At 54.9% G+C, this 19,482-nt stretch overlaps 1 protein-coding gene across 11 annotated transcripts in view; it reads right to left on the bottom strand.

Annotated features, from left to right (window-relative positions):
- The window catches only part of LOC116747726, a 34,133-nt gene extending 14,882 nt beyond the window's left edge, over window positions 1–19,251 (bottom strand). For 3 of the 11 annotated variants that reach the window (XR_004348111.1, XM_032620273.1, XM_032620254.1), the window contains exons 1-5: window positions 19,149–19,249; window positions 16,533–16,638; window positions 9,292–16,314; window positions 9,048–9,197; window positions 70–142 (exon numbers count right to left, since the gene is read on the bottom strand). The gene's annotated coding sequence lies outside the window, so the exon portion shown is untranslated. Of the gene's footprint in view, window positions 1–69; window positions 143–9,047; window positions 9,198–9,291; window positions 16,315–16,532; window positions 16,639–19,148 lie in introns of all 11 variants that reach the window. The other 8 variants (XR_004348112.1, XM_032620280.1, XR_004348115.1 and 5 more) reach the window with 6 other exon arrangements.
- Between the last annotated feature and the right edge of the window lie 231 nt (window positions 19,252–19,482).

Raw genomic sequence — 19,482 nt, 5'->3', positions numbered from 1 at the left:
GCTCTGGGTGGCAGCCGGCCCCCACTGGTGACCAACCACAGAGGTGCTCCCCACGGCCCAGCAACTTACGATTTTGGAGCTGGAGGGTACTGGGGTTGCGTGTCCACGGTCCTGTCCCACGGAGGATTCGAGACGGCTTCAGCTGGAATGAGAAAGCACTGGGTCACTGAAATAGAATCTCACCCAACGGAAGCAGGGACGCCCCAGCTTCTAGCAAGCGTGGAATTGGTGAAACCAAGCATTTCGCTTTTCATTGCACTGGCTCACTCTCTCACCCGCCAAGCTCCCCACCACAGCTTCCGGGGGTATTTGAAGCCGATGGGGCAGGTGTGGAGGTGTGGACACGGCTCTCAACCCAAGAGCCCTTGGGTTGGTTGGTGCCACCCATAATGCTAAGTGCCCATTTATGGAACCCAAAGGCTCAGGGCCATTTCACGAGTGAGAGCTGAGCTGTACACACCCGAAGGCTGGGTAGAAGTCTTCCTGGCAGGACATTCCACCATGAGGGAAGGGCACCGGGGGGCACAGCCAGGCCAGCGTTAGCATGTGCTCAGGCATGATGGGAGTGCGGTCAGCTGGGCGCCTGGCCCTGGATGAGACAAGGGAAGTGGGCTGTGGACCACACCAGGGTTGTGGAGTCTTGAATGGGCAGTGTGTCCTAAAACCATGGGATGGAAGATGAAGGATGAGGCTGCCTGGACAGACACCTTCACTTTAACAATTACATACAAATTTTCATCAGCACCATATAAAAGCCTGACCGGTTACATCAGGTCTTTGACTTCAAGCATTTGCCTTAAAGTTGAATAATGATAGACACATGTCATTATATACCTGTCAAAACCCACAGACTGTAGGACACAAAGAGTGACCCCGAATGATATAAACCATGAACTTCAGTGAATAACTGTGTTATCAAGGTCGGCTCCTCAGTGGTAACAAATGTGCCACATTAATGCCAGATGTTAACATCAGGGGATGGGGGGGCGGGGTATGGGACTTCCCTGTACTTGCCACTCACCTTTTCTGTAAATCTAAAACTGCTCAGAAGAAAAAAAAAAAAAAGAGGCTGTTCATTTATTTAAAATATTTTGAGGGACTTGATTTTGAACATACATTCAGCAGGCTCTAGTGAAGGTGGGCAGGTGTGGCTGACAGATGGTCTGTGATGGCTGAGGTTTGAACAGCCCTGTAAGGGGAGGGGCTAGAATGATAACAAAACCTAGAGAAAGAGGAGAATGAAAAAGGAGCGCCCCGTGGTCCTCCAAGGAACCCCGAGGAAGGAAGAGACCCTCTCCAACCCCCCTGCCCTGACTTAAGCCACTTGGGTACCCGTCCCGGCTGCCACTGCCCCCCTATTCCCAGTGGTTCACTCACTGGGGTGCCCAAGACCTGGCTGGGCACAGAGGGCTCACCTCTTGCTTCCAATCCCTGTAAGAATTCCTTCCCTGGCCCTCAGCTTCCCAAACACCGTTCTCCCCTAATTGGCTGCTTTTATAACCAAGAAACAGAAAGTCTTTTTTAAAAATCAGTGTTAATCAAGCGGTCATCAGCCCATGGGTGACCGAGGGTAGACTGGTTTTCTAAGGGCTCTCTGGGTGCCCGTGTTGCGCTGGACGCCCCCGGGAGAGTTTCCAGCCCTCCCCAGGAGCCTGTGAGCGCCTGGGGAGGCCAATGCAGCAGGACCACAGCCACTGCCTCTTCCCGTGGGACAAAGAAACACGGGAAAGGGCTTTGGTGAGTCGTTCCAGTTTGGTTCTCCTTGATGTCTCTTAATAGGACCCAGGAAATCAAAAGCAGCTCAGAGCATCTGGGTTTTTTCCTGCTTCTGCCCAGGGGCCCCAGGAACCCTCAGAGTTCCTGATTGTCCGTAATTAACTTTCGTGCAGACCCCAGGATGCTCCTTGAAGACGCAGCCCCGGCAAAGTTGTGCCTTGGTTTCCGAGCTGCGTGTCCCAGCCCTGGGTCTGCCGTGATGTATGAGCACCGCGGTGCCAGGCTGAAATCGTAACAGATGGAGACACTGCGGAGATGAGTCAGTGTCTGGAACCAAAGGAGAACACAAGGCCTCCTTGGAGGATCCAGAGGAACAATTGTCGCAAGCGACTGATCGAAGACCTCATAAATACGTGTGCTGCGTCCATAATCCACGCAGGAAGCGCTGCTGCTTTACACCGAAAACGTCCTCTGGAGCTTAAGAGGATTAGACAACTCTAGCTCTGCCTCTCAAAATTTTTGAAGTTCCTCTTTTCTGGGGGCAAATGGGGCCTCACTGATCTGGCATGTCTTTGGTACAAATCATTTGTGGATGTTGAGAGCAGGGAAAGGTGGAAAAGGATGACTTTTAATAAAACGGTGATTCTCAGAAATAGAGCCTGTAGTTTATACAAACAGCCACGAGCCTCGCCTCGGATCTCACGCTCCCTACCTGTTGAGTAACGAGCACCCTCTTACAACTTTCCCCGACAAATGCAGGCTCTTTGCGGAGTTAATTTCCTGTACCTTTGTGAAGGCCAGGGCCCTAGACAACATGGGCTCATTTATGAAAATGGGACAGGTAATTGGGACAGCTTTGGAAATCATGTCCTCCTCGCTCTTGCTGGCCCCCATCAGCCCTCTAATTTCAGTTGGCCGGGCTATGGAGGATGTTTACATACGCCTCTTCCTGGAATTTCACTCTTTGCTTCAGGAGTGGGCAATTAGAGAGAATTAAGGCCTATTTGGCTTATGTTTACCGTTAATGGATAGAGTGGCAGAGGAAGCCTTGGGAAAGGCAGTCTGCCGGTCTAATTGAAGCGGGCAACTTTTCCATCCCTCATTTCAGCTTGCAGGTATTGTAGCAACCAAGGTCACAAGACAAAGGCTGCAGCCCACCGTGGTAATCACCGGGCGTAGGCCTGACCGAGGGTTTTGTGAGCGCTTTATGACCACACTCTGAAGCACAAAGAGACAGCGAGAGATGTTTGCAAAACTGAGTCTGAGATGGGCAGCCGAGGCAGGCCCGGTGACTGATGGCTTTTCCAGAACTTGCCTCCCTGACAGCTTTTTCAGGAAGTTCTCAGCTGAGCAAAGCCGGAGCACCAAAAGGCCCAGGGCGAGCCACAGGGGATGGTGCGGCCAGGCCCGCCCTCCTGGGACTGCCGCCACGGGGCCAGGCTCATGACACGGCCCAGAAAGGTGTTCCAGGCCTGGCCGGCAGCCCACCTGTGTGGAAGAATGTTCCATAAATGCAATCCCTGCACCGCAGCACGCAGGCAGCCCTTTGGAGCTGCTTTGGAGTGCGAGTCCCATTAGATCTGTGTTCACGAAAAGCTGACCATGGAGACAGGCTGATGACCGCTCCCCCACTGCCTGGCCATGGGCGGTGGGCTTCACATCCACAGCCTGCCATCCCGGCCCTCTCGGGTCTCTGGTTTCCTTGTCTCTAAAGTAGAGGGGGGTTGTGGGACTTCCTGGGCGGTCCAGTAGTTAAGACTCCGCCTCCCACTGCAGGGGGCCAGGGTTCAATCCCTGGTCGGGGAACTACAATCCCACATGACGCTCAGCACGGCCAAAAAATAATAATAATAAAGTAGGGCTTCCCTGGTGGCGCAGTGGTTGAGAGCCCGCCTGCCGATGCAGGGGACGCGGGTTCGTGCCCCGGTCCGGGAGGATCCCACATGCCGCGGAGCGGCTGGGCCCGTGAGCCACGGCCACTGAGCCTGCGCGTCCGGAGCCTGTGCCCCGCAACGGGAGAGGCCACAGCAGTGAGAGGCCCGCGTACGGCAAAAAAAAATAATAAAGTAGAGGGGGGTTGGAAGGCAAAGGAGCAGAGATCTCCAGCCCTCTGATTCTAAAGACCTAGCAAACAAACCACCCACAGATGACCACTGAGCAACTGGAAGGAATCCAGAGCTCCAAAGACCCTCAGATGACCTCGAGCCTGCACTGTCCCATTTCACAGATGGGAAAACAGGCCCAGAGGGCTGGAGACAAGGGCCAAGGTCACACCCACAGTGTGAGCTGAACATAGGCTGGAACCAGGTCCCAGAGGGCCAATTCAGGGCCGCTGCCTGACTCTCAGGTGCCCGGAGCACCCGATTTGAACTCTCTCCTCTGACTGACAAGGCCTGAGTAGCAGGGGTGTGCCCTGCTCTCAGCCAGGAGGCCAGCGGGGGCCCTATCTGGACACCTGGGGCTCTCCCTCCCCTCTTCTGGGGAAAGGGCCCTTGCCTTTCTAGCGCTGACACCCCATGCTTCTCCTGCCTCATAGAATACAGAGAACTGATAGGCTACTGCCTCATTTTACAGATGGGGAAACTGAGGCCCAGCAGCCAGCAGTAACAAAGATACTGGCCAAGACTGAGACCCAGGACTCCTTCCCCTCATGGCAGGGACTTTGCCCCCGGTTCCTCTGAAGGGGCCTGAGCCCTCGGGGCTGTCTGGGGCAGTGGTGGTGCAAACTGTTTTCCCTCCAACTCAGAGGATCCCCTTGCTGAGGGCTGCCCCCAACCCCACAGGCCCTGCCGACTCCCCCTCCCTTACCCCTTCTAACTGCAAACACCAGCCCTGTGATCTCCGAGCCCCAAAACCCCCAATTTCTCAACCCGGTAGGAATGCCTCTATCCCCACCCACAGGACAGCGCTGAGAAAGGGCTGGGAAGGCAGAAGGACCGGCACAGCCGTGGTCCCGGATGGCCGGCACAGACGTGCAGTCAGTCTCTGGCCCCCTGACTGGCCTCCTGCCCCAACTTTCCACCCCTGAGTTCCGTCTCCTTGGCTGTCTCTTGGGCATCAGGTCTGGTTTGATCAGCTTCTTGTTTACAGGCACAGCTACCCCGATGCCTCCTCCTGAGAAACTCACAAAAAGAAAGCCCTAGAACGGGGGAGCACGGGCGAGTCCAGGGTCGCGCCGACGGGGTGGCTGGTTAGACGTGCATCGTGTCACCTCTCGCCTGCGCGCCTCGGAGCTCCCGACACACACACAAGGGCACACACACAAGGGCGAGGGGCCCTCGGCAGCGCCCCAGCTCCCCCCACCAAGAGGGAACACACACACACTCTGTTTCAGGGGAAGGTAATTGAGGTTTCCTTCTTTTCATGGGAAGAAAAGGCACCTTCTATTGAGAGAATGTATTCACAGAACCTGGGAAAACTCATCTGCTCTCAGCCTCCCAATTATCCCCAGGTGGCTGTTCTCCATGGGGGGCTCCCCACATTCCTTTCTGCTGGGCCTTTGTTTCCATCTGCACCGCCCTGGGAGCTCCCAGGCTAAGTCTCCTCCTTAAGCCCCTGCCAAAGACCCCTATTCACTCCGCAAAGAGACGCCAGGCAAAAGGTGGTGGGCAGCCTTCCTCCCCCGCTACCCCGGCCCCCCGACTCCCAGGAAGGAGGACTTAAGAACTCTCCATCTGGATTTTTTTCTGAAGCCCAAAGAAATTGGAGAGCAATTAAGAGAGTCATGACTACACCCTCCACCACCCTCCTCCCCCATAATTAATTCCTCTCTCACACACCCTTCCCCCAAGTCAGGGCCAACCCCGGCCTCGGCTGCCCGGCACCTGCTCTGCTCTGGACAGCCAAAGCCCTCACAATGAAGACTGGGATAAGGGACCAAGTGTCTAAAATCTGGAAAGCACTAGGAATTCCAGGCCGTGCGGGAATCCCAAAGACGGGCCTCTCGGGCCCTTCTCTGTGCTCACCTGGGCACAGGATCCAAATGAACTAGGGGCCTCTCCCACTGGCGTTGCAGGGTGTGGGGATGACTGGTAGGCGATAGCGTCGGAGGCCGGTGTCCTCCCATTGGCTTCCCAAGGGCACCCTGGTCCCCTCCTCTCCTGGCTCCAAAACACTGACTCACTCCATACCCAGGAGGGGAGGCTACCTCTGCAACACCCCCTCCTGCAGACCCCTCTCCCCGAAAGGGCCTGGCTTCTTGAAGACACACTCAGGCAGCTGGGACTCGGGGCTGCCCATTGGAACTGGGCACCAGAGTAAAAAGCCTCCCCTCCTTCCCTACCCAGACTGGCCTCCCCCTCTCAAAATGGGGACCCCACGCTTGAGATGGCCTCATTCGGAAAGATACAACTCTTTTCCAGAATTTTCCATCTGCTCAAACCAGGGATGGGAGATCAGGCTGGACTCAACTCCCTTAGCTCCTTGAGGACAGGGGACAGGGCTCAAAGACGCAGAAGGAAAAGGCAACCAGTTCTTGGGACTCATTTGCAACTTGTTAAATGTCAGTCTTCTGAAAAGAAAATGCTCCCAGTGCCCCAAAGCCTTCCTGGTTCAGCTGACAATGCGGGATTCGACATTGTCCACTGCCCTTTAACCCTTTGGGGCCTTAATTTGTCTCCCTCCACACCCCCTTCTGTGTAAAGCCGCCTTCCTCTTTTCAAGGAAAGATTCATTAGCAAGCTCATTAAAGACGGGTGATTTTTTTTTTTCTTTCTGGAAGTCAGGTTGCTCATTAAAAAAACCACATTTAAGTTCCTTCATGTAAATGAATGAATAAGAAACACATGCTGTTGCCCTTAAGTCTTGCCAGTTTTGACATTATTTGGAGAAATGTACTTGGAAATACATTTGGGGTTTGAATCACAAGTCAGGAGGCTCTAGGTCAGGGGCCCCGCAGGTGGGAAATTGGAGGGTGAGAGAGGGGGCATTTTCTTTCTTTCCGGGAGCGCAGAGGCTGGGCTACGCTCTCGGCCCCCTTCCTCATCCACCTGGGGGGAAGCAGGTGGGACCCGAGGGCCAGCTTTCGGGCAAGACCACCAATCTCTTCCCTGATACCTGTGCCCACGTGGAAGCATTCAGCTAGAGGTGGCCCCGGGGACCAGCTCAGCACAAAGACAAGCGGCCAGAGAACCCCTCGTGCCAAGAGGACAGGGTCCTCTGCCTGCCTGGCCAGCGAGGGTATCATTCCACCCCTTACTGCTCAGGGATGGGCCAATCCATCAAAACAGAATTTTCCTGAGAATGATCATTTCTTTCAACACTTGATAACGGCCTTTCTGCAATTCTTGGGCTGATCGGCTGCGAAGCTAATAGATGATGTTATGTTTCGACTTCTTAAATGGAGAACTTGACCTATTTTTCTCTGTTTTCCGCGTAATAACACACAAAACCCAGAATATGTGTATACCTGAGACGGAGCATTCACAAGTGTCTCTAAAGTACAACACACCCCAAACACAGGCCACCCCAAACGCTGAGGATGAGGGGCGGGGGGCTGGCAAAGTCTGGGGCTGGCTGGGGGCCTGCCTCCACCTTGACTCTGCCCCTCGGCCCAGCCCACCTTGAGGGGGTCCCGAGACATCCCCGAGGGAGAGTCCAGGAGCCGTGGGCATTTGGCTCCATCCAATGAGCTACACGGATCTTTCTGGTAAGCTCTGGATATGACACCCCAGAGCCCGCATCCTGCCCTTTGAAAAGCTCCCCTCCCGGGCCTCTCTTCCACGTCACTGTGTTTGCAGATGGCAAAAGCCAGCTGCGGAGTAAATGTCACGGGGCAGAGTCTGCCCGGTGCCCCTTCCCTGGAGTTAGACCTGGGCACACCCTCTCCACCTCTCTGCAGCCTGATGGGCTCTCCGGGGAGTGAAAACAAGCAGACAAAGGCATCGGCCCCCGGGTCTGGATACCTCTACCTCTCTTTACCTGCACTGCCAGGTGTTATTAAAAAATACCATCCCTACCCCATTTCCAATTCAGGGGAGAAGGGCAGGGCTACGTAAGAGCTGCCTCCAAAATCTGGTTGACGAAAGAGCATTATGGAAGCTTTGCTGGAAACCGGAGGCCCTCAGGGAGTGCAGGGGGTCCAGCCGCTCTGCCCACTGGGCAGCAGGTCACACACAGGCGGGCGTACCCCGAGGCAGGGCCCCCGGCTCTGACGTGAGCCCCGTCCATCAACTTCCCTGTCACAGAGACAGACGCCGTGTATGAGCATCAAGGTGGTTTTGGGGGGGTGTTGGCATCGGGACCAGGACAGTGCTGGGCCCACTGGAGCCTCCATAAACATCTGGGGAGTTGAGTCAACTTCGCCCCCCATCATCCAGGCCTTTCCCGTCTCCCCCCGGACCACCCCGGCCGTCTAAGTGCCCCAGTAGCTACCCCGAATGTCTCAGTTGTGGGGAACAGAGGCAGCCACAGTCCACTGGGGCTGCTGGCTCTGAAAACACCCCCAGGCCCCTCCGTGAGCCCCGCCATGGGCTCAGTCGCCCGGACCGTAGAAAGCAAGATGCCCTCGGCAGAGCCCCCTCTCTCCCTGTCCGCCTTGCTTAGCTGCCACACAGCCACGTCACCGCATGGGACCTCCCGGGGCACCCGACTAGACCCTCTAGTCCTAAGGCAAAGCTGGTCCTGGGCACCCAGAGAAGAGTCCCAACCCTGGGCCTCCCGGGGCTCCATTAACGCATCTTGAATAAGTGAACCCCAGATAAACGAATGAGGAGTCCCTGAGTGAATCGTGGGGTTGTAATCCCCTGCTTTCTTCTGCTCTACCATTACTGATTTTATTTAAACAAACAAAACGTTCCCATCTCATTGCAATTTCAGGGGTGAGGAGAAGAGGCCAAGAGAAGAACTCACTCAAAAAACCACTATTTGATTAAAAGACATTATCAAGGCCTCATGTGTGAGAAACCAGCTTTCTCACAGCGACTGACGTTACCATGGCTTGTGGGGAGAAATGTTTTTCCAGCTCCACAGCAAACAAGCATTCCTGTTTCCACATCTCCAAAGCAGCCCACTAGCCGGGATTAGGAGGGCAAATGCACCATTATTCATTTCATTAACATGCTCAGTAAAGCTTTGTGAGGACCTACTATGTGCCCTGCCCGAGCTGGTTCTCAGGGGCCCAGACCTAAGGGGGGGACGCTCCCCACTTACCATGCTGGCCCACAGGGGTCTCAGCTCTAGGCAGCTTCCAGAACCCCAGCCCCATGTTTGGTGTAGAAGAGGACTTGCCCTTGGAAGTGACCCCTCCCAGGTTAAATGTGTACATCCTTGAACTGAGAGATGTGAGCTGAACCTAATGAAATCGTAGTGTCCCAAAACAGCAAGAAACTCACCCCAAACCAGGAGGGAGTCACGGGGCACCAGGTGGGCATGAGATGCCAGGTGACCGTTCTGAAGGAGCGCTGGTCCAGGGCAACTCTCCTGCCTCTTCCGTCCAGTTCTTCAGCCGACTGTCGCCGCCAGGGTGTCGAGGACGGGCTGACCTTGGGGAGGGGCAGAAAGTTAGAACGCCGGCAAGGCGAGACCCCAGAAAAGCCACACACACACCCCTAGAAAACACACGGGGCCCAGTCTCACCTGCAGCCTGGTTTTCGGTGGAGGGAGGTGGCTCGTAGGGATGCCAATGACAGGAGAAGGTACAAGAAGAGAAGCACAAGAACAGAAGCGACAGGCCAGGTGGCAGCCCCCAGACCGGCCACGAGGCCGGGGGCAAGGCAGAGCCTGACTCGTGGATACAGGACGGCCGTACAGGCAGGCCCGGTAGGACATGATGACAAGCAGTCTGGGGGGATTGGGGTGGGGGGAAGGGAGCAGGACAGAGGTCTGGCAGCAGCCCACAGGCACTCAGAGCCCGGGAGGCCAGGCCCATGGGAGGAGGCCTCTGAGGATGGTAGGGGAGGGGTGCCACGAGCACTGGAGACCAACCGGAAACTTGGGCGACCCTGAGGGGGAGGGCCTCCTTGCCCTGGGGGAGAGGCAGGCGAAAGGCAAGCAGGTGGGAGGTGGGCGGGGCAGCAGGCAGGGCCAGGTAACCACAGGTGTGGGCTCAGCGAGGAAAACCAACCTGTTAGGTAGAGGGCTGGATGGGTGAGACCCAGAGGGTCCCAAGCCCAGTGACTGGGGCACAGAGAAGGGGAAATGGGTCAGGTGGGGAAAGCGGAGCCACAGGTGGGCAGTCAACCTAGCAAGGGGGAGGGGGGAGCCAGGGGAGGAGCCGCCAGGGAGAGCAGAGCAGGTGGGCAGCTAGGCAGAGGCAGGGCCTGTAGTGCTCCCTGGAGGTTCCCGGCCAGGGGCCCTTGACGTTGGACACGCCCCAGCCCACAAGTCGGGGGCAAAGGAGCTGGACTTAGCCCCAGGGGGAGGAAGGCATCATGGAGGGAGGGGTCCAGCTCACGGACCCCAACTCAAGAGGGAGACCTGTGTGGCCAGAGCCCAAGGGGACATACACCACAGCTGCCCGTACGCCGCCACCTCAGTCCTGAACTTCAGGTACGGGGGTCCAGCTCAGCCACGAGCACTCAGCTAGGGGATGGGGTGGGAGGCCGAGAGGGCCGGAGGGGCTGGCTGGGACCTGCGGCGAGCCCTAGAGAAGGGCAGGTTCCAGGCCCGCCCCCGCCCCCCCCCAGGGTGTGAACTAAAAGGGGGCCAGCCGGCCAAACCAGGCCCGCCCCTCACACCCCACCCCACCTGCCTTGCCTGCAGAGCGGGAGTCCGCTCCTCCCGCGCCCGGGAGCCACGAGGCCACCCTGGGCAGAAGCAACCCCCTGGCCCGCCACCCCCCGGGGACGCAGAGGCCATCAAGGGATGCGCTAGGGTGGCAGGTGCCCAGCCCGGGGCCGGACCGTGGGCTTGCTCAGTAAGGATCAACTGTTGGATGACGGGATGGACGCATGAGTGAACGAAGGGGTGAGACTGGTGAGGCCCCCACTCAAATGGGGCTGGGGTGGGGCAATGCCCACTCCTCTCAGTAAAAGGACATCCACCCTCCACCCTTTTGACCTAAAACTTCTTGCATCCTCAACAACTCCCGCCTAGCAGCTCAAGTATGGCAGTCAAGTTCCTTCATTGACTCACCTGTCCAAACATACACCCCACATACTCTTACTGAACCCCACTTTGTGCCAGGCTGGTGCTGGGACACCCAAAGGAGGAGTGGCTGGCCTAGGACACCCCCCCAGAGGACCAGATGAGGAAATGGTGATGAAGTAGAGAAGAATGGGTAGATGGAGAAGAGAAAGGGGCAATAAAAGCAGAAAAAACAGAAAATCAGAAGAACTGGGGTCGAGGGGATCTCCTGAGCCTCTGGGATTCACTTAACGGAGGATGCCGAGACCAGTGGGCCCTGGGAGTCACAGGGCCCACTCAGGAAGCCTGACAGGACCTCTGGGCTGGAAGCGTGGGGCACAGGGGTCCCGTGTGCATAGGCAGCTGGGAGCAGCATCCATCCAGGCACAGAAGGGGGACCACGGAAACGAGGATGCAGGTTAAAACAGGCTGCCATACACTCAAGAGCAAGTAGCACAGACCCCTCTGCTGGTGTCCCCAGAAGTTGAATTCGACTGCCTTCCACCCCCTCCCCAGGTTCTCAGGTGCTGGAATATTGATGACTTTGGGACACGTATTTTAATTAGTATGTATGTGAGGGTGAAAAGGGTCCTATGGGTTATTTTTTTTTTCCTATTTAAAATAAATCCTCTTTTAGAAACACCAGGAACTGCTCTGTCATTTTACTCTCCCAAAAGTGCACGGAGGAGTGTAGGTGGGATCCCTATTCTCAGAGGTGCTCACCCTCATCCAGTCCCCAAGTCCAGGCAACATCTGGGTCACTGCCACCAAAAGGAGTGGAGTTGCCCCAACTGGCCACCTGGGCCTCCTTCAACATTTCCATTTAGGGGGCTGGACGAGGGTTGGTTTTGTTAACTTGGAAAGAGTATCAAATTCTGATCCATGAATGCCAGGGAACCTTTAGCCAACAAGTAAGTTAAGGAAGTTTTCAACTAAAAGTTTTCTTGCACCAAACACCTCACTTTTCCCTTAGTTGTCCCCCCCCCGCCCCCCGCCATTTGGCTGAAGGTCTGGGTAGAGCCTGAAGTTTAATTGGAGTGATCTCATCTTGATTGATCTGTCTTGGGGTGAGAAACATCCAAAACTCAGGATTCATAAGGGCAAGTTTCCAACTCAGGCACACTTGCTCTAAAAAGATTACTGGGAGACTTCCCTGGTGGTCCAGTGGTTAAGACTCCGCGCTTCCAATGCAGGGGGCGCGGGTTCGATCCCCGGTCGGGGAGCTAGGATGTCACATGCCGCAGGGTGCGGCCAAAAAAAAAGGTAATAACAATTAAAAATAAAGACATTCATGGGCTCCTGGGAGTCTAAGGATCAGGACAGAAAGGGAGAATTTGGGGGGGGGGGGCGGGGGGGCGTGCAGGACATATGGGAGGGGGACATTTAGGGGATAAAAGGAGTGACTACAGGTTCTGGTGCTGGATCTGAGTGGTCCTGACAAATCGCTGGTCCTCTCATCCCTCTCATCCTATGTGGGGGCCAAATGTGAGCCCCAACCATGCCCTTCCCTTGGTGGGGGGACTGGGGTACCAATACCCATCCGTTTCCTGACCTGGAAGGAGCGTTCCACGGGCACTGACCCTGCGATCATTCTACGGGGACTATGCCTAAGCCTTGGCTTTTCTAGCATTTGAGGACCTTAAAGGCTCAACACCAGTGAGTCCTAAAAACAAGTCTGGTGTGAGGCAGAGTTGGAAACGTGCACCCCCATCTCTCTGCTTTTGGGAAAACGGATCCCAGAGGCCTGAAACGCCCTGGCCCATTGCTGGTCTGCATGTAGGGTCGAACAAAGGAACTTTCTGCAAAGCAGCCCTATCTGTGGCCCAAAGCTGCCCGCAACTTTCCACCCCGCTCAAGGGATCGCAAGCTGGGACAGAGGCAGAGACTTAAATGGGAAGCAAAATGAATCCTGGGCTCCAGCACCAAAATTAGAAGTGTGGCTTCAGACCCACGGAGCCCGTGCCCCGCGGCCGCGGCCCTGCAGCACTTATTATGATAATCAGCGTGTTTTTCCTTCCCAGACAAAGCCGCCTCCTTAAGGGGCGAATACTGGAATCCAGCAGCTACCTCATTAACGTCTGCAGCCTCTTCCTCGACGAGGCCCGAGATTAGCCCTGTGTTCATTAACGGAAAAGGGCGGAAAGTGGAATAAAACTGAAAAACACAGCTGGGGGGAGGGGGGGTCTCTTTCTGTGGGCCATTCATTCATTGAAAGACTCCGTGTAGCTTCGGGATTTAATCACCAGCCGAGGGGGCGTTTAACCAGGATGGAGGAGGTAAAGAGGTTAAACCTGATAGAAGGAGTTAAAAACCCAAAATGGGGCAATTTGATTTGAAAGCTTCCTGGGATTTGTCACTGGGATAATGAATTTTAAACCTTTTTCCTGTTTACTTTCTTTTTGCCTAACCCAAGAAGAAACTCCTTCCTCTGGATGTGGTTTTTTGTTTGTTTGTTTGTTTGTTTTGGTGGGTTTTCATATTTTCTAAGTCTCCCTTTCCTACTTTTTTTGTCTTTGGTGCCCTTTTCTATTCTTTGCTTCTTTCTCTCCCACTGCCCCCTCCCCCCACCTCTTTCTTCTCCCTTTGGTCCTCCCTGTGGGAACTTAACCTACAAGAAAATCTGACGATGACCTCAATTGTATTTTCTCATGAACACTTTATTGAATTTATTTCAAGTCCCTCAAAGAGTGGGACTTAAAATCTTACCTGCAAGACCGCCCACCTGACCTGCCAGGTAAAGACACCCTATACTGCAACTGAGAAAAAGGTGGCTTGGAAAAACTGACCTACCCCAAGGCCTCAGCTCTAGGTGGTTTAGACTCCAACCCAGGGTGAGATGCTAAGAGGCAGATTCCGGAAGGTGAGAGGTCTGGATACTCCAGTTCCTAGCAGAAACTAAGGAGGAGGAAAGCCAGGAGCAGGTGACTCTGTGAGGTCTACAGGGGCGTGTCTGTCCATAGAAGTGACTGGAGCTGGAAAATGTGAAACACTGGATGCGTGTCTGCGCGTCATGTGCCCATGAGGGTGTCCAGGGTTAACCTCCAGGAAAGTCATTACCTTAGTGACAGCCGATGAGCGGAGTAGAAGAGGTCAGGAAGCAGTGGGTTGGAGAGGAAACTGGAGGTGAGGAAGGAAGACAGCAAGTGTAGACAGGCCTTTCGAGAAGCTTAGCTGCGAAAGGAAAGAGAGAGTGGCTAGAAAGCAGAGCAGGAGGGGCCCGGAGGCTCAGAGCTGCCGACCGAGCCAAGTTAGGAATTCGGAGGGAATCGCTGCTGGCCGGAAGGCCAGGTCTGAGACAGGAGAGGCCAGGGCAGGGGACGCCTCTCCCCTGACCGTGTCAGATGCCTCAGACGCCCCAATCTGAAGGCCACTTGACGGCCTCTTCCCCTAGGAGGCTCAGGCCAGCCCCGGGTCCGGACAGGGAGTTGTGAGGTTCAAATGAATTGATGATTGCAAAAAGGTCTTTGCCAACTGCAAAGGGAGACATAAATGCTCCCTGTAATTACTCACTAGGCTCGATTTTACAGCCCACTCAAATCTCACTGGGGCCTGGGTTTTCACTGACCATAAATTATGCGTCCTTTACATTAAGGATGTAAAACCCAGTGGTAAAAGCTCCTGCCAGCCTCTGGAAGACAAAAGGTCCCTCCTAATAGCCTGGATTAACTCACAGCAGATCTCCGCCCACTTCATTTGTCACCTTCCAAGTCATCCTTCCACCTTCATTTGCCACATAATCCAATCAGCCCCTTTCAGAAGCCCGGGAGCTATTGTCTACACCAAGCCGGGTTTCTCTAAAGCAGCCCAAGTTGTTTTTGTCTCGTCCGGACAAAACTGGTTGGCTTAAAAGGGGACGAAAGAAAGTGCCGGTCAAACGAGGACCCCAATTAGCTTCCAAGAGACTGTTTTCATCATCTTTGTATCACATACCAGGCCTGGTGTGCGGGGCATATCGTAGGCGGTCCAGAAAATGTTTGTTGAATTAATTCTGTTTTTATTTCTTCTGGAATTTATTTACTGAGCGCAAGCACAGAACCTAGTGGGTGCTAGCTGTTATTAACTGAGGGGGGACAGGGCTGGGCATGCGATAATCAGGGACAGCTTCCTGGTGTTAAGTATCTCGCAATTTCCACAGCAATTTACAAAGCACTTTCATAGTGGTTACATCATTTGGCCTTCAAAAGCGCCCTGTGGGGTAGATAAACGCGGGTGTTTTTTTGTGTTGCCTTTTTTTTTTTTTCTTCCCTAATCCCCATTTAGGCCATGAAAAGAACTGAGACTTGGAGAAGTTAAGCAACGTATTTAAGGTCACACCATTATTGAGAGGTGAGGCCAGCACATGGTACCAGCATTGGGGCCACCCAAGACCCCCAAGACCACCCTGGGCAGCTGGGATTTCAAACAGGCTGCCCCATTGTCAAACATTTGATTGGAAATCAAAGGGCTCTTAGTGTAACTCTGGGGCAGGGGGTAAGGGGCAGCCACAAATGGCACCCAGGGTCCAACTCTGACCCCTTCTCTTGCCAGCAACGACGCTCCTCCAGCCTCAGCGACCTCACTGTAAACGTGAATCAGTCCCGTCCCCTAGGGAGGGGCACTCTGTTCAAATACGTCTTCTCGCTCTCCATCTTTTAGAATTACTCAAATCGATGCCAAATTCATCCTCACCTGTAAATGAGGCGACCTCACTCACATGGACATCGGACATAGAAATAACATAGGCACAGAACATCGAAAGTGCTCTGGAAATGACCACGTGCACCATGCATGTGCTTACTCAAGTCAGCCCAGCACCCATCTGGGTGCAGCCCCTACCTGGTGCAGGGAGAGCCCCGTGGACTAGGGCTGTCCGGAGCGCTGTGGGAGAATAAATAAGAGGTGTAAGACAGGTGAGAGGGGTAGGGATGGACCGGCCAAACTGTTTCAACAAACATCTGTTGACTGCCTCCTCTATGCCTGGCCCTACGCGAGGCTGCTTGGACTCATTCAATACTCACAACACCCTGGGAGGTTGCTCTTCTCAACCCCGTTCCCCCGAAAGGACAGGGTGATCTCAAAGGTGGTGGGGATGTCCTTGGCGGTTCAGTAGCATGGCGTTGGGACACGCGCTCATTCCAGAAGCCCACCCTGGGCCTTGGAATGGCCAGTGAGATGCTGGTCAAGCCCTTGGCCCAGGTCCCCCTCCTGAGAAGTGCCCACAGGGACTCTTCCATTCGAACATCACGGGGGTAACAACGGGGTGGACTGAGAAAGACTGACACCTCCCTGGGGTTGGAAACCCTCCAGGTCGCTGACATGTTAACACAAGCAGAGACACATAGAAAAGCAGTCATAGCATCAAGGCAGAAGCATAGCAAAGGTCCGGCGTTAATGACCAATGCCCCCTCACTAGGGCATTGGTCTAAGCCGTTAGCCAAGAGGGACAGCTGGTCAGTTCTGGTCCTCTTCATCCTTCGTCGTCCTGGTCCTGGGGGTCACTGCCAGTGGCTGCTTTGTATGCTGGTGGCATCCAGGAATCCATGCTCCCAGCATCCTCTGCAATAGATCAAAGGTTAGAGGACCCACTTACAAGCCCAAGTCTCAGTATTAATTAAACTTTAAATGAATTAATTACAACTAAAACTAATTCGTTAAAATTTTTAATTGCCTTTTAACTGCTAATGGGTCTGGGGGTGGTGCAAGGAGGGTGGCAGGGGTGAGGGATTCTGCCCACCATGTTGTGTGTAAATTGCCACAAGGAGGGGTTGAAGTACCATGAGCTGGAGGTGAGCAGCAAGCACCTTGGCATCAGCTTGGCATCCAGAGGTGGTCCTTGAAGACAGGGAGGCAAGCGGATGATGTCATCCTTGAACAGAGACCCTATGGCAGGGAGGGGGTGGGGTTAGAAACCATCTTGATGACCTCTAATGGCCAGCACAGGAACAGCAGAGGGAGGGAGGGGGCAGTCAGAGGGAGGCAGGGGGTAGTGAGAAAGAGGAGGGAGGAGGGGGGGAAGAGGGAGAGGTGGAAGGGGTGAGGAGGGAGGAGGGAAGGGGAGAGAGGGAGGGGACGAGAAAGGAGGGAGGACGAAAATGGGAGGGGAGGTGGGGGAAGAGGAGAAAAGGGAGGGGGAGGAGGAAGAGAAGAGCAAAGGGGAGGAGGGAGAGAAATGGGAGGGGGTAAGGAAAATTTGATTGACAGGGCACAAGTGTTCGCTGTGTGCGCATGCGCAACCTGAAGCCCGGTTTAGCGGGCCGAGAACCGCTTTCAGACACAGACCGCTAGGGGGCGCGCGGCCAGCACCCAGAGCCCAAGAGCACAGACACCTGCGGCGTGCGCGCGGGAGACAACTTCTGCGCCGCCACCCGCGCCTGGCCCGCAGCTGCCAGGGGCATATATGGCATAAGATGGGGGGCCCAACAGGTCTCAGGCTAGGAAGGGGGGACAGGGGCCACCCCAGCTCATCGCGCAGGGCCGCTGTGTCCCCTAAACGCCACGCCTGCCATCACCAGCCAGAATCCACCTGTGGACATCAGGCAGCACGCCCCCATACACGTCCTGGGGTCCTTCTGCGCCCCCCAACTGTCATCTTGCACCAGAGAGATATGAGGATTTCAAGGAGACAGTCGCCATAAGGGTCTTTCCAGGACAAGATTCCACTTTTAATAGGTAAAAACACAGAAATCTTGGCTCCAACCTCCAGAAAATGCAATTAAACATCAATTAATTAAAATTATAAAGCCCCAGTTCTCAATAGACTATTTTCACTCACTTATGGTCTCTGGACGCATGCTACAAAATATGGTACCACTAGAAAATAATATAAAGGCGACCAAAACCGCCTAAAATTATCCAGACCACCATAGAGCCCCCCACCCCAAATCTCACCTCCCTTCCACGTCACAGTAAGAATTTCAAGACCCCCGCACGATAGCGCCTAACGAACCATCTTAGAGCCTCTACATCCTACTCAAATGAGCCACATCTTCCTAAGACCCTCAAAACCAAAACCGACCGAAAACAAACTAATCTGCGTCCACGCTCTTCCACGACACCCTAGGTCATGCAACCAGTGCCGATCCCGGCATCTCTGCCCAGCGCGAAACCTGCAACTGCTCCCCAGTGAACCCGGGGGTCTTAAAACATTTCCCCCTTAGGTAAATGAATTCAGAATTCTCCAGTAAATCCCGCGCCCGACCCCCTCCAGCAGGAGAACAAAGGCCACCTCCCCTCCCCACCCCGCCCCCCAAAATTCCGCAGTGCCACCAGCGCCCTCTGGCGGCCAGCAAGAAAACCTTCCAGAAACCTGCCACGTAGCAACCCTCTCACTCTCCCCTCCCCAAGCCCGCCGGCCCACAGTGGGGAGGGGGCGACGTGGGGGGGGGGGGAGCTTGACAGGGACAAAGGAAATGGCAAAAGGCGACTTTATCAAAAGTCAAAAGCCCACAACATGTCAGAATCTTCCAGCGACCACCACGCAACACTGAAAAGACCCCCGACCCCCAATTATCAGCTCCCAGTACCCAGACCCCCCCAACACGCCCCCTTTTCTGTATTTCTCTCTTCCCTCTTAATTAGCCTCTCCCAGACCCAAGGACACAGCCTTATCTCCACCCCAGCCCACCCCCTGCTTCTATTCTGCCTTCGCCCCCTATTACTTGACCCTCCCCCCAGCCGCCCTTCTCTACCGAACTCATCCTAGGGGGGTTTCTGGTAGGTTTGCACTTGAGCGCCACATCTCCACTATTTAAATAAACAGATGATACCAGGTAGCAATTTTACTGTCTAAATTTTGACTGGAGTAGGCTTTGCACTAACCTGTGCACTTGGATTCAGAATCCCTAGCGGGTAAGTACCTCTACTCCTCACGCCTACGGCCACCAAGAACCGGGCCAAAAACTAGCAGGAAAACATTGCCCAGGAGACTCTTGTTTTCGGGTGCTCTCCCCCCTAAATCTACGGCATGCAGAATACATCCGCCGCCATATCTCCCACCACTCGTGATTCTAAAGGTGGCTTCAAACACAGAAAATCTGGGTTTTGGACCCCAGGGACTGAGGCACACTGGCCTCTGACAGGGCTTTGATTAGATTCCTCCCACGCGTCCTCATTGAAGCTCCTACCACCCGGCCTTCCCTCAAGGGCTGCACTGGAAAGTGGCCCTGTGATTTCCACCACCACCACCACCCCCCCAGGAAAATGTGCCTCGAGATTTTCCTTCCTGACAGAATTTCATTGCCGATGCTCGGGGACAAGGCGAAGTGGCCGCCTTCAGGAGAAGGTCCCGGCATCTATCTTGCGGCATGTCCAGGAGGACGGAGCCCAGCCCAGAAGGGGGTGTCGTCTTCCTTTTGCACATCCTTTCGGGCAAAGGATGGCCAACCACTCACCAAGTAGGGAGGTTCTCGCGCGGGCGCCCCGGCTCTCCCGAGGAGCTGCGGCCAAGGCCAGCGGGCCACGGCGCGCTCCATCCCAGCTCTCCGCCGTCTGCGCTAGGGGCTGGCTGGGTGGGGTTTATATCGAGGCGCAGAAGGGGTGGTCTCTGACGTCAGCGCATTCTGCTGCAATGCGCTCATTTCTCCAAAAGCGATTGGCCGGAAAAATGAGCCCCCCAGATTCTATGACAAATTGCTCTAGCCGCACCCAGATTGCAGCAAAGAAGGGAGGAAAAAATTCTGCCGCAGTGCCCCTCGCCGCCATGACCAACACCCTGAGCTCGCTGGT

Source organism: Phocoena sinus, chromosome 2 (genome assembly GCF_008692025.1).
Source record: "Phocoena sinus isolate mPhoSin1 chromosome 2, mPhoSin1.pri, whole genome shotgun sequence".
NCBI lineage: Eukaryota > Metazoa > Chordata > Mammalia > Artiodactyla > Phocoenidae > Phocoena > Phocoena sinus.
This window is presented reverse-complemented; position numbering and strand designations above follow the sequence as displayed.